This window comes from Athene noctua, chromosome 7 (genome assembly GCF_965140245.1).
Source record: "Athene noctua chromosome 7, bAthNoc1.hap1.1, whole genome shotgun sequence".
Lineage (NCBI taxonomy): Eukaryota > Metazoa > Chordata > Aves > Strigiformes > Strigidae > Athene > Athene noctua.
This window is the reverse complement of record NC_134043.1, coordinates 23,970,756-23,986,162: the sequence shown is the minus strand read 5'-3', so window position 1 is coordinate 23,986,162 and position 15,407 is coordinate 23,970,756. Positions and strand designations below refer to the sequence as shown.

At 39.0% G+C, this 15,407-nt stretch overlaps 1 long non-coding RNA gene across 3 annotated transcripts in view; it reads right to left on the bottom strand.

Moving 5' to 3' along the window:
* LOC141962496 (uncharacterized) overlaps positions 1-12,853 on the bottom strand; it is a 35,376-nt gene extending 22,523 nt beyond the window's left edge. For 2 of the 3 annotated variants that reach the window (XR_012633953.1, XR_012633952.1), the window contains exons 1-6: positions 12,723-12,853; positions 12,098-12,190; positions 10,009-10,115; positions 7,208-7,268; positions 3,730-3,825; positions 3,296-3,498 (exon numbers count right to left, since the gene is read on the bottom strand). This is a non-coding gene — a long non-coding RNA (uncharacterized LOC141962496). The remainder of the gene's footprint in view (positions 1-3,295; positions 3,499-3,729; positions 3,826-7,207; positions 7,269-10,008; positions 10,116-12,097; positions 12,191-12,722) is intronic. The other variant, XR_012633954.1, reaches the window with a different exon arrangement.
* Between the last annotated feature and the right edge of the window lie 2,554 nt (positions 12,854-15,407).

Below are 15,407 nucleotides of genomic sequence, written 5' to 3'. Positions count from 1 at the left end.
CTGACATTGGTGAGAAAACAGGCAGCAAATGATTTTGCTGCTGTAAAACTCGAAATGATGTAAGTTTCAGGGAGGAACGCGAAATAGGTGTAACTTGCATGAAAATTTCTGAGAGTACCATTAAGTCTAATGCACATGGAATAGCAGAAAAGAGGATAGATTTCTTCTGAAGGAGCCACTCTTGTTTCCTGAATATTGACTTGCTGAATACTGACTTACTGGCCACCTCTCGAAGCACAGCTGCTGCCGTGGTTTCTTGAGACAGACAGGCTCAGGTTCCAGGGGGGCTGTTCTGAAAGCCCAAAAGCACACAATATTGCTGCACTTGCTGCTATTCGCTTGTCAGTACTTAATTAACAAATACAAGTGCAGAGCTGTGCTGAAATCAAAAAAGACACTTTGATATGGAAAAACTTAATATGAGGAAGTTGCTTGATAAACAGAGAGGAATTTGTTGTTCAGCTGCACTCAAAACACAAGAAAAGGGAAAAAAACATTAATGTGTGCCAGGGCAAAAGTACCACTGTCTTGGCAAGAAAAAGAAACATTTGCAAGCTTCTGAGTTGGTATTCGAACAATGAGGAAGAAAATGAACTAGAAAAACTGCTTGATGGGCTGCTGAGAAGAATCCTCCTCCCCCCCTACACACACCGATTTTTATGTTTTCTTATACCCAGATAAGATGGACTGCTGGTACAACAAATATTATCTGACACACAAGTTATACAAAAAACATGGTATCAAGAGCAAAATTCAAAATGTGCTGAACTCCTTGAATTCAAAGGCAATCATAAGTGGCAAAAATATAATCAACTACCACCATTCCTTTCTACCAGAAGATGTTAGGTATTGAAAACTCTCTAAGCTTTTTCACACAGTTGCTATTCAAGTATAGGCTGATACAAAGTAAAAAAAAAAAAAAAAAAAAAAAAAGAAAACAAAACACCAAAGCAAAAACCAAACCAAGCCCTAAATTCCAGGCTGAAAATCAAGGTGAGAAGGAACCTTAAGTTTGGCTGTCATGTATCTGAAGTAATAGGTTTTCCAGTGTTTGGTTTGGTCATTTTCCCTGTGGCTGTGATCTTTAATAAATTACCCCTAATCCTTCATGAGAAGTCTGCCCTTTTTCAGTTTTATGCCAAGTTACTAGTCGGCAACTTCTCAAATTACTATTAACATTTTGGAGCTTTCTTCACATATTGCAGATGGGGGTCAGAATTCCACATTGCCAAGCTATTCATTTGTATTTCCTTTTAATCCTTCTCCTACACAAAACAAATATCTAAATTTTGCCTATGTCAAAGTAAATATTTGAAAACATACATGCTTAACTTGGGGCTGGTGGGAGGGGTGGGCTGCAATTATTTGCAGTCAAGGATCTTCACATTACTGGATCCATCCTAGCATGGCAGGTGCCAGGTCAGAGTGTGTGTGCTCACACACCACACCCCAGGTACACCGTGAATCTAGGTCCTTCCCAGAGCCTGTGATTCCTGACCTTCTACTCCCGGTTTGCTTCTAAACACTTAAAGCAAGAGCACCCTGTTCAAATCCTCAGTGTTTTCTAAGCAGTAGTACATTCTATCAGCGAATGCTTTCACTGCAGGTTAAAATTCTCACATGCGGATCATACAAGGTGCTGAGAAGTATTGGCTGGGGAAAAAAACATAGCATAGTCATACATAGCAGGACTACTGATGATGTGCAATATATTACACTCCAGCAAAAATGACTAATATCAAAGCTAAACAGGAATAATTTGTATGGTTGAGACAAGTAGAATAAAATATGTATTTTAACTAAATCAGTTTTTAGGAATACCAGGCACAGGTTAATCCTTTATAAATATGTTCACAGAGTACATTAGACACCAGCCCGCCTACACAAAATGAATGCAGCACACACTCTGATGTATTACAGAGGCAGGATAAATGAGGGAACTCTTCTGTGTTTGATCTGGTTCTGCTCTGTAATTCAGAGATACTGGAGATGGGTGGTGAGTTTCCTATTGATCCCAAAAGAACCAATACTGTTGAATCCTGTGAAATGTAAGCTTTGTAGAGGATTGGAGCCTATGCACGAAGGACATTGTAGCTTTAGGGGCATATTCTCTTCTCGGGAATGTGTGTAACTGGCATTCACAAGTGTCATACACATCCTGGGGAAACTAGACCCTGTAGCTTAACAATAGTGAAAATGCGTACCTAGCTCCACAGGCAATTATATCACTCTCATTGCTACATCTTCATCCAGATATCAAAGGATAGATTTCCAGCAGATAATAAATGAACCTGGAAATGAGTATCTTGAGAATTTTGAAACAATGCTGAATTTGACACACATCAGCATTTTAAAATGCAGCAACATGCAGTCAGAGCATCAATCGAAGTCGAAGATATTTTAGATAGAAAACACAGGGCTAGCACATAGATGTGGGAATAATAAATTCCAGGGTTTTCTCCCCCCCCCCCCCCCCCCCCCCGTTCCTTCCACCTTTTTAAACCACTTACACCAGTCCTTGCTTCTCTGAACTGTATTTTGCATATGGTGGAGGTGTTAATGCACAGTTACTGCACAACAGGGTTGTGAATTTTACTTAATGAAAGCTTTTAAAGGCACAATGAAATCCTCAGATGAAAGGCAACAAAGAAGTGCAAAGTATTATTATAGCCTAGCCTAAGTTTTACTGAGAGCATTCTTATACACGATGGACACAGCACAGATATGTATTATGGGTGATAACCTCCCTGTAAAGGCTAATTCCCACTCCTGAGGCTGCCAGAGGCAAGGGGTGGCAGTCTTATAAGACTTAATAAAGTCTCATAATGTTTTCATCCTACTCCTAACCCCAGGAGCTAGAAGAGGACCTGTGTATACATTCTGAATCCTTAATGAATAGCCTGGCTGTCCCGGCATATTACGTGCACAATCAGATCACACAGACTGCAGACCAAGACGGTTCAGTGAACACTTAAAGGCAGAGGCAAATATAGGAAGTACAGCGAATGCTGTAGTTCCAGTCACAACAGTGTAGCATACAGTAAGTTTACAGTGTGTGTTTGTTTGCTATCTATGGAAGAGGTAAGCAAAGGGACAGAAATCTGCTTGTCATTTTCCTTGATAATTTTTGCTAAAATCCAAGTAATTGTTTGTGCATAATAACAAAAAGGAACAATTAAGATGATCTGTATTTTGCAAAGGTGAGAAAGGGATAGCTGTCAACGGGTTGTGGATAAAAACTCCAGTAACCCATTTGGAAAAGATCTAGCACCAGAATAAATGTACAACAGCTTACCAGGCTGAGAGAGGACAGGATCTGCTGGTCTGAATGATGGTTTGATCTGTTATGATGGGAATGAAGTCTTCAGTTTGAAAAATATTATTCTGCTTCCTGGGTCTGCAAGAGCTAACATTGTTCTAAAGGCTGCATCCCTCTGATCAGCTGCCCTGTTTCACTGATCAGTCTAAGTGATCTGGAGCCTCCTCCTTTTTCTGCCTCTGTTCAGAGAAAAGATTGCAGCTTCATTTTGGTTATTATTTGCATGTTTTTCTTAACAGTTTACTCTCAGCAGCTTCTGATTTAAACTTACATGTTCTGTACTTCAGGAAAACACTAAAAAGAGAATTTTTAGATAGGTACCTAATATTGTCAAAGTAGTAGCAGGCACCTCACACATACATCTCATGTTCCACCCTTTTGGTAAATGTATTCTAACACTCTTAACTTACCTGCTTTAAAAGGACTGGCATGTTGAACCAGCTGGCCTTTTTCCACTGCTATAGCTTTTCATGTTATATTCTGCTGCTCCAATTTCTGTATTTTCCCTGCATTTTGCAAGACAAAACGCAGAAGTTTAAAGTCTCTTAATGTTTATGTGACAAAATCTTACGGCTAAGTACAGTATTACTGACGGATTAGTTTAATGCAATAGCATAATGTAATTTAATTATAGTAATAGCGCACAGCAACAATCTTACTGCTTATGTCAGATTGTGAGACATACTCTCTGAAAAGCTTTATCGTTATTATTTAGTTTTTTAGGTTTTGTTCCACAGTATCCCCCCCCCTACACACATTAAATTAATTTCATAGGTGTAGAAGAAGAAACATTAGGTAAATTGCTCCCATTTTGCCACTGTAAAATTTTGTAAGAATTCACAATACTAACTGAAAACCTATTTTGCATCATGAGACAATAGTCAGCCATCCTGTGGTGAAAGCTTGTAACCTTCTGGTCATAAGTCCTCAGACCTGCATGCTGTAGTTTAAAATAAAATAAAAAAGAAAAGCCCAAGGGAAAAAAAAAAAAAAAAAAAGGATCATTCCACCAAGTCTAACTTTTTTGTTTATCTGAGAGCTTTTAATGTAGCTTGATACAAAGTCCTGTGCCAGCCATGAACTACTTCTACATTCATGTAAACTATTGTAATTCAGGGCTCCAGCTTTTTCAGCCCACAGCTTCCACTGGTTTCAGCTTGTGGTTGACAGCAGTTCTGGAAATCTAACCCACAGTAACTCCTATTTCTAAAGTGTTTTCTATCTGAAGACCACAGAATTTTCTATCGGTGTTAATTTAGCCTCACAACAGCTCCAGAAAGACAGAAAAATGCATCTCCAGCCAGCACAGCTGTATGCAAAGTGAACATCTGTCCATTGCCAAATTCAGTTTATCTAATAATAAAAAGACACACTTTATTTTCTCTTCCAGACAGGCCCAGACTGCAAGGGAAAGCCTGGAGAGGATTTCCATGCTTTAAAAAGGGAAACAGGGAGAGACCGAATTTCCTAAGGTCACTGGGGAAACATGTGGCAGCGCTAGGAAAAGAACTCAGCACTCAAGCAAGCCGAGATACCATCTTCACAGCCAAAAATGGATAGTTTTTCTCTGCAGTATGACTGCATTAGCACTGTTGTGGTGACATAACAGCACAGACAGAGCAGGCTCTGTGGATTTTATGGCAGTGAAGTTAGATAAGTTTAATTTCTGATTGGCAGAAAGATGCTGTCTTCTTTTAATTGCATCATGGCAAAAGCTTTTCCTTCCTTGTTTCAGTAACAAGAAGCGAGGTCATGTGAATTAGCTAAATCACTGCAAACCACTGCTTTTTAGAGGGGGTAATGAAGGTGTATCTTTTTTCTTGAAACTACGGAAACTGCAAAATAGTCCTGCTGTATGCTGACCTGTTGCTATTCATTTACTAGCTTGCCCAAGGTTTTTTAAGACCCAACTGTATGTATTTTTCAGAGTATACATATATTTAGGCAGGAGGCTAAAGCCACAAAGGGTCTTGGGTTCAGGACTGCAATTCTTGACTCTTAGGAGCTCTTTCAGCTAAAGAAACCCATAGCTCCACAAAAGCCAGTATCTCTGCACAGCATCTCTGCACAGAAATAGGTTGTGTGCAAGGGACCGACATTTCTGCTTCTTTCAAGGGGTTTGGAAGATGACTCAAGGATGGATGGACACATTTCTCTACCCTTTGACTTCATGCGCAGAAGTATCCATGCCCAGTGGGTTATTTTTTTAATGCAGCATACCAGCATAAGGAAGAGATAAATTGTGCTAGACTTTCTCACTCCTTTTCAAGCCTCAACAATATATTTAAGAGCAGTTCTGTGCTGTGAGAGATTAAAATTCACAGCCTTTTTATATTCAATTTTGGGTAGATGTTTGAGCCCAGGATCAATCTTTTGTGGCAAATATTTTCTGAAAGCTAGTCCATTCGCTGTTTTACAATACCAAAGGCCACCTTTTAAATCTATGACACCTTTTCAAGCTACAGAAGGAAGCATAATTATATGCCAATTCACTTGTGCATTAATTTTAGCATGCAGCAGAAACCACTTTCTCTAGCTAGCCTCTGCTACTGCAGTAACACCCTGTACTCAGCAGAAACCTGGACTTTTGATAGAAGTGGCACCATTTTTACACCTTTATCCCTTGGTGTTATTCATACTGTGTACCATTTGCTACCAAAAGCCTCTGCATTCCTTAAAGCTTTGTCTCGAAAGAAGAAAGAAATCCGGGTCAAACTCCCTGCATCAAAGCAAGCTGGTGGGGGATTTCAACCTTTGTCTTAGCTCCACATCTTAGGTGACTGTTCTGAAGATTTAAGGGCACTAAGAAAACATTATCCTCTTTGCTGCATTTTGCATGAAACTTTATAACAACTAGAAAGCACGAAGTTGTTCCTAGCCTAAGATCTACTACAGTAAATTAGGTCACCTCAGCCTGCTTTTGTAGACAAGATGATGTACATACAGCAAAGAAGTCTCTTCCTCCCATTGATAACATTGTTCCCTTGCCTATACGTGTTGGTTTGGAAACGAACCTAGAGTTACTGTCTATTTAAAGTGAAACTCCTGATTATGAGTCTCTCTGCTATTTCTTTTTCTTCTTTTTTTTTTTTTTTTTTTTTTTTTTTTACCATTCAGGTGCAGTGAACAACTTCCGCGCTGCTGTGAGCTTGACTCCTAGCCTCAAGATCTCACCCTCCCTAGTGTTGTCTGGATATCAGGTTTTTCAACCCCCAGTCCTTCCTCACAGGTAGGAAGCACATCACAACTCATTAGTAATTTACTGCTACAGTAATTTTTATAATTACTGCCAGGAGGCCTCATTAAATTTGATCTAATGAATAAATATTGTATTTTTCAACGTGATTACCAGAACAGCTTAAGCTGAGTGCCATAAACAATTATTTTCTTCAATACGCAGTATGTCAGTGAGTATTGATTTTTATTTTGTAAAGAATTTACTGTATTCCTATTCATGGCTAGTAAGTAGTAAATAGCCAGCCCTATGAAGTATCAATTGCCACAGAGCAGATGGCAAAACAGAAATTGGGGTATCTGTTGCAAAAAATAAAATAATACACATTAGTGAAGATAAAGGGTTTGTCTGGAGGTCGAGAAGGAGTGCTCCGATGTGAATCTCTCTCCTATCCCTCATGAAAGCAGCCTGCTTTAGTCTGGTGTCTCTGATTTGTAAGTCAGTGATAAAAAAAAATTAGAATATATTAGCAGGATATAACACAGCATTTTACCTCAGAGAACTGAATGAACAATGACATCTTAGGTTTCATTCACTTTTAGATCAATTGATCAGATGAAGCAGTCTTCTAACAGATTTAAAAAAAATACAGTAATATGTAATGTGCTGAACATGAACCTATAGTTCAAGCTAAGGCTGCAAACTGTATTTACCTTCAGCATCATTTACACCTTCTTCAGCAGTTGCAGACTTTAGTATACAAACATCTTTGAACTGTAACAAAAAGCATGCATCGGCAAAGTCAGAGGAGCTCAGCATCAGAAAACCCTTGAAATTTCTGTCATCTAAAAATGTTTTCTGCACCTCCAGGTATCTGGTACCACATTAGATAGATCCAATTCCATAGCTCAAGCACGACTTAAATAATATTTAAGTAAATTTATCTATATCAACAAATAGCACTCCTGGCCTGCGCCATCAGTTTTTTTGTTTAAGTGAGTCTGTGTTTTAGGGCAAGAGAAAAGGGTGTGCGGGTAAACCAGGGTCAGTGAGGGCAATTCATATACCTAAAAGGATTTTTTTCCTATTTAATGCACATTTTTGAATGAGCTACATTTTCTCCCTTGGTTGTTTAGTTTAAGGAAACCTGGGAAATCTTGAGATTGTTAGCTCAATATCTCCCACTTAGTTTTCTTGCTGTGGCCAAACTGTGATCTGGCTTCCACCAGATTTCACTGGAATGAGTACAGTACAGTTAGTGATTTGCAACTGTAGTTGTCAGAATAGCCTCTGACTTTCACCAACACGCAACTTTTCCCCCGTACACATTACCTACAAGTAAACTGTAGGCAACTAACTCCACATATGACCTTAGGACTAGATCCACCTTAATTGCTGCTTCACTCCATAGCATCTGTACTTCATGACACTTAACATTTGCTCTCATAAAGTCCCTTTAGTACCCCGGTTTCTGTTGTGACAGTTGTGGAGGAACCCCAGTCTCACCAACACTAGCTGACAAATATCTGTGCTTCCAGATAGGCTGTAGAACAGAACTCCTCTCATCTTGCTAGTGGTGGGATTTGGTGGCACCTGCTGAATGATCCTTGCACAGAGCAAATACAAGACATCTTCTCTTCCTCCTTTGTGATTTTGATGCTCCATATCCTAAAAACATGATAACTACAGCACTTTAGAGCTCAGTACAACTGTAGGTAAAAGTAACAGTGGCCTACACTGCTGTGGTCTGACACCACCAGTACCTCACTTCTACTCTAATGACTTTATTTGCTAAGGGATAAGGTCAACATGGTTTAGGTGCCAGGCAAACACCAAGAAAACATTGCCCAGAAATTGAGGCAGAAAGAGGTTTAGTTATTTTTAACTGTGGGGAGAAGCTGAGTGCTTTGTACAAACTAAGCCATTTATCATAGGGACTTCTGAGAATCCCTTTTACTAAACCAGTGTCTTCCTGCATATTATACAGCAAGCCATGGCACACCAGGAGGAACAAGGGCACTCCAGCAAGGCTGGCTGTTTCACTAGATAGCAAGGAACCCTAATATCTGGCAGGAATCACATCTCTGTGGATTCCAACATGTTAAAAGTGTAATGTGATATCTATACAGGGAAAAACAGAAGGTAGATTTCATCAGTCAGGCTTAATTAGCAAGTTAGCTAAACCTGGTATCAGCCAAACTGTTCATCTTATCCATAACTTTTTCTCGGAACTGAAAAAAATATCAGATGCTAGACATGAACTTTTGGAAGCTGGAAAAACAGGTATAAAGAAAGAAAATGGTGCCTAATAGATTGCAATACTCTCAACTCCCTTGTTTCAGCTATAATGCACAATATACTTAATAGCAAGTATGTCTAAGAAATAGACTAACTCTGCTTGCAAGAAAAAAGGATGTCTATCTCCTGTCTATGCTTAGAAGGTACACAGAAGGAAAAAAAAAAGCATTATTCCTTAATGTGGGTAAGTCTGCAAGTCTTGATGAAAATTAACTGTAATCATGTTAAGAACATTCAGTTGATAATTTTTTTTCTAAAGCAGGCCTTAGCTATGTGGGTAAATGGGGTTTTGGTCTTACAGCTGAAAAAAAATTGACTTGTTTAAGATCATACCAGAAGGCTTTGACAGAACACTGTATGTGTATGTTGTAATGGGCACATAGATACTCTATATACTGGTATATTTTTATTTACTGGAGGTACTCTTCAGAGCTTTGTAGAGCAGATGCTGTTTTCTAGCCACAGCAGCCATTTAAAAACTCGAAGTTACTTCTCCCAGAGAAAACTGGGATTATATCAAAGAAGTTTAGTTCCTCACAACAAAACTCTGTGCTTGATTTCCAATACCAAAATTGTAACATCACAACTTTTTCATAAGAATTAAATAGAAGCAGAAATAAAGGGGGAAGAAAAAGCTTTTAGCGTGTTAACTCTCCACGGCAGGAGGAAGCCAGCATGGGCATTGAGCTCAGCACACTCATCCCCTTCTCCCTGCTGAAAGGGACACAAAAAGAACTCTGGCTAAGCATTTATTTTTCTGCTAATGTGAAAGTTTTCTTTTAAAGAGGAAGCAGATTGAACAGAGCACGAGAAAAAAAATTGACTCTGGCTTATTTCCAAAGGTTTTTTTTCCTGATGATTCACTGTTATCACTTGTATTCACATTACAACCAGCCTCAAAAAGAAATACCCAAAACCGAAACCCACTCCCCCCTACACCCAACAACAAAAAACCCATCGCACAAAAGCACTAACAAATAGGATCTTTCCTACTGCTAAATTCTGCTAATAAGCTATATAAGAATAGAATAATGTAAGATAAGAGTGTCCATGTTCATTCACATTTGAGTAGTAACATAGCTGAGCCTCTAGATCTAGAACTTTAGAGCACATCTAAAAGATGGTGAATTGCGAAGGTATTAAACAAAATGGCTGACACTGACTGAACTTCTTGTTTTACTTCAGCTATATAATAAAATAGAAAACATCTAAATACCTCTGAAGTCGAAAATGTTTAATTTTTCAGTATAGTCTTTCCAGTAGTTTTATTTTCAAACAGGAGTTTGTTTAGATATTCAGGAAGGAGACATAACTGATAATTCTCTGAAAACACAAACACAAAATTTTATGTGAGATCTCTCTCACCCTCAGCCCCTGTGACAGTCAATTGTGAATGCCCAGTTTATACAGCAATTCACAAACATACCACTTTTACGTGGGCACTCAAGCTTAAAGCAGGTAAATCAAGGCCAAAAGGAGTGCTGGTAGGATTGCTTTGTGTACGTGATTAAAAGATGATGAGGATGCTTGTTATAGGCTTCTGCTACTTACACCTCTTGACACAACCTAGCACACAATTTCATTCTCCCTGCCTGCAATGATATTAACAGACAGGTAAGGATATAAAGCTACTTGAGCCCAAACACACATCTATAGTTTCAGTAATGTTTTGGTTTTTGTTTTTTTTTTTTTTTTTTCAGGAGTAGATGTATGTTTTACCTGCAGATGTATGCAAGGCAACAGATTGTATGACTAGGGCTCAGTGCAGCAGGATCCACAGTTCAACTGTTGGGGTTTTTTTTTTCTAGTTTAAGTGATCAGCACTAATACTACTAAAGTACCGCTAATGAGAGAGGGATGCAATGTCTTCTTACCCCATCCTGACTGTACCATGGCTTCTGGTTTGGTTTTTGTTGGGTTTTTTTTTCACATAATAGAACTGTCTGCCATCCTTGCAACCAGAGCATGATCACTTCTAGCTGGAAGAAAGCCTGACAGTAGCAAGCAGATCTTGTTTAATATGATTGTAGCTCTATACTCTAGACATGTTTTCATACAAATTCAAAATCTGCAACTTCTAATAAACACCAGTCACAACAGGATTCCCAATTCCCCTCTTACCTCCCAAATTCAGGACTCCTACCATTAGCTCTAATCATTACATTTTTGGGTTCCAATAGACAATTTCCCTCCCATTTGCCACCCCCACCCCAAAGGGTTTGTGGGTTTTTGACACTCATCTAGGAGCCCCAGGCTTATTATTCGGAAGAAGGGTGAGACCCAAGCATGAAACTGTGATGCTGTCCTCTTAATGTTTGGAGCCCACACACTCATATATGTCTGCCACAGCCCAGCATTACCTGGGTGCTGGTGTTTAGGACCCCATAGTCTTGGCCAGCCTGTATCTCACAGAGAAAGCTGTATTTTTTTTTTACTCACTTTGTTTTTGTTGCAAGGCCAAGAACATGAAAGAACAGCAGGCAGCATTTCCAAAATCTCCACACTAGCTTATGCCATTAGCCATGCAAGAGCTGCACTAGCAAAAAGCCGTAAGAGAACAAACTGGTTTATGCCAGCAGAGGTCAGTGGGTGACTCTCTTGCCAAATGTTTCAGATGCACACTGTGTATTACAGATACAGTTTCAAAGTCAGCTATGCTCCCTCACCCTGGAACATGGAAAGCCATTCTTTAATAGATGCAACCATTTTACCTTTTTTGATCCCATTAGCCTACCCAAGCAAATGATGTACTTTGTTATGTTACCATCTCCTTGCTTTTCTCTTTAAAATATGTTTTTAGGTTTCTGGTAGACAAAATAAAGGTATATTAGTCCATGAGGCTAGGAAGGGAGACAGAGTAGTTTCCAAAGCTAATGTCTATTTTTAAAGTTTCCATTGCAACTCCCTACACTAATGTAACCGCTTAAGCGGCTGAGTGTGTTGGTCTGGAATGTACAGTGTATGCTACTTCATCAGCCTGTGAAGCAACACTTCAATGCTATATTTGTAACTTACATATAATGACAAAAAAGTTTGCTTAATAGGTTAGGAAGACAAAAATCCTTCACTCAAGATTTGAAAAGACCTAATGCTTCAACATTTGACTTAATTAAAAAGCAAGTAAGACAGGGAAAAAGCAAAAAACATACATACTAACATATACCAGTACAAGAGAATCTTCTGATAGGAAGTTTTGGCCAATTCCATCAGTAGATACTATATCACTGTAATAAAAAGTTCATTCATAAGCAAGCTTGTGGTTTTATTTACATACTTAACTTTTTTTAAAAAAAGCTATCACTCACCCTTCCAGCATAGTCACTTCTTTCAGACTATTACATAGCCACAAATGCCCTTCCCATCCACCTCCTGTTACAGGGAACAAAGGTCCAAGGAATCTAAGGGTGTAATTTGCCAATTAGTCTTTTCATTATTCTATTTCTAGCAGTTATAAATTATAATACCAGGTTAAAAAAAAGTTTGGAGTTATATCAGACCTAGGCACAATATCATCTGGCCTTAAAGTTAAGAGGAGTGAGGGAGTATCAACTCATACAGCCTTTTTAAATAGCAAATTAACATTCTACCTCACACATTTCATTTTTCTGTTCCTCTTTTAACAGTGACACTATTTCCATGCATCTTTGTTTTTAAAGCTAACAGTTAGGAACTTCTCCCCATGAAGTTTCTTAAATTGCTGGCCATTTGCTGCAGATATAAACTATAAGCTCTTTAACTATTTGTCAAGTTAATATCAACAGTACTTAAGTAGCTGTGGTATAGAGGCTTGGGAAAAAAGGTGTATTGAGACACCTCAAAATCATCATGTAAACCATAAGCTAACATACTACACAACTACATACAAATTTATTCTCACATCACCAGCAGCTTTTAGGTGAGAATAACATGAAAACTTTACCAGTAGAGTACCTGGGTACAGCTCAGTCACTCTGCTTGATCACTTCTCTCGTTTCCTCTCATTACAGGTCAGCTTCGTGTAATCTGCCCCAGTCTCATCTAACTCTTATCTCTAGACCCAGCTACACTGATGCAAAAGCAAACAGCTCAATTATAAAAACATCTTCAGCACTGAGATCAAGGCCCCCCAGTTAATTCTCTGCTCCAGAATAGAGCTCCCAAGAGAAGTTACTTAAGAGCTTGGGAGCGTGGGAGAGATAATATAATATATAGATAGTGGCAGGCACCTGACTTCGACTTGTGTCCAAACCAATAATAACCTCCTCATTCTTTTCAGTTCAGGATGCAGGCATCTAATTTAAAAGAAAAAAAGCACAGAAGGGTAAGCACATGGAACATGTGCTTAAAGAGTCTGTATCTGGCCTGAACTCAGCACAGGTTAGTCACCAGGTACCAAACAATTCAATCCAAGCAACGCAAGTATCAGAGCAAGCCTAGTTCAGGGACACAGGGCTGGGGAGAGAAAGATGTCTAATCCCACTGCTCTCCCAGGTATGATGAGAGCAACCAACTCCTTTACTTTACAACAGAAGTTTACCTGAGAGGTGGTAAAATCAAAGTATAGCTCTAATAGGCTTTTTAAAAACATTTAAGAGGCAAAAATTCTAACTCAGAAAATTTTTATTTTCAAAATAAGATACTTTGTACAGAACATTGTAGATCCAAGTAAATCTAGATACAGTAGTCTCCATGATACGATGCAAGGGTTTGCTTTTAGCACAGTCCTTTCACTCTAGCAATCAGAAGACAAGCCCAGCAATTAGGGAAAAGACATAATTTTAAAAGTCGCTCTTATCTGTCAGAACACGTTAGTTCTAGAGTTCATGAAATGTGCCTAGAGGGTAGAGCACTCTCCACCTCAGATTGTACAGGTATTCACACTATAAAAAACAAAGAGAGGACAGGAGATTTTCAATAGGACAGAGGATTTAACAGAACTGCTCCTCTCTCCTCCCCTCCCACACACACTGATGTAACTCCCAGAAAGGTATCAACTGTGGATCATGTACACGCACTGTGCAAGCAGAAGTCTACATAACAGGCAAGCTCTGTTCTAGTGCTCAATAAATGCAAGTTGATTCTACTATTCAACTGTACATTATTTATAACATTGCATTCTAAACCTTATACAAAGCTTATATAGTAGTTTCCATGATCAAAATAAGCGCATTTACACACTTTGTGGTTCTCCAGATACAATTTTCATTTCACCTTCTTTTCTACAGCACTGAGTACACAAGACCCATCCACACATCACACTGGAATTCTCCAGCTCGATTTTTGCTGTACTCATGCTTCATTAACATCATGCAAAATATCCTTCTACAATCACGCAGAGCCAGACACAGAGTATGGCTGGACTGTTAAGGAGGAGACCACAACACTAACCACATTTGCAAGTGCTCGCAAACTGTATGCGACCCATTACATCTCCCTTTTTAATTTATTTTTAAAAGCCTTTTTGATGAGGCAATTATTCTTCATCATCTGTTACTAAAACCAGGGTGTCTCTTGAGAACATTATCTATTTACATTTATGCTGCTCTGTGCAACTGGAAGAAGTTCACTTCCAGTTTAAAGTGAGTTCACTTTAAGCTGGACTGTAGCTCAGAAGGTCCTTGCTTTATAATATTTTTTTTCAGAGGTAAAAAAATTCAGGCTCCTGATCCCAGTTTGTCACTGCCCCTTTTCCTGATAACCAAATTCAGCAAGTTACCTTTCATGCACTTGTAGGTGACCAAGAGCCACAAGAACCACTGTCCCTCTACTTAACTAAGTGCTGGTCTGGAGGCATCCCTTTTCCTCAGCACCAGTGCTGATTCTGCAAAGCAGCAGTTTGGCAGTTGCAGCAAGAGTGGGGAGAAGTGAACCCACAAATCCAGTAATTTAACTAAAGGTACATTCTGTTTTAAACAGAGTGGCCATTCCACAATGTATGCCAGTATGTTCAGATCACTGTCATCACTAGGCAGTGCTAATGCTGTGGAGGCTTTTAGTAGTGGCCTCCTCTCATCTGAGCAAAAATACAAAGTGCCACCCCCAACCGCTTCTGCTGGTTTTTTTAAGTCACTAGGAGAATCTCCCTTTAAATGGCCAATGTGCACTTTGAATACTCCATAAAACCAAATATTAGTGCTTGGAGACTGCTCAGCTGCAACTGTTAGGGCTTCCTTTTTGAACTTAAGAATGCATTGTTGTTTTAAACAACTCATGGCTTCTATTCAAACATTTATGTTCAGTAAGTTCATATTGCAGAAGTTGGCCAGGAGTTTAGCACATACCTTTCTGTGTTTGGTTCTGTGGACAACAGTGCCCTGAATTTTTGGAACATCTGTATCTTTTTGTGATCAACTTCAAAGCATAAACCTGCAGCACAGATCACTGCATGAATAAAACTCTAATGGCTTAAAGTCCCATCTCCTTTCAGGAACAAAGGAAAGTTACTGGCATGAAAGCAAGGACTGATGCTATCTGATTTGCAAAGTTGTTTAAAAAGAAAACAATGGCCTGTGGGAAAAGGCCTTCATTAAACAGTTCTTCCCAAGTATGACTTGCACTGAGATAAGTGAAAGTTCTTTATCCTTTTTTACCCAAAAGGGGAAAGTAGGCAAGCTTTGTAATCTCATTTGATTAAAC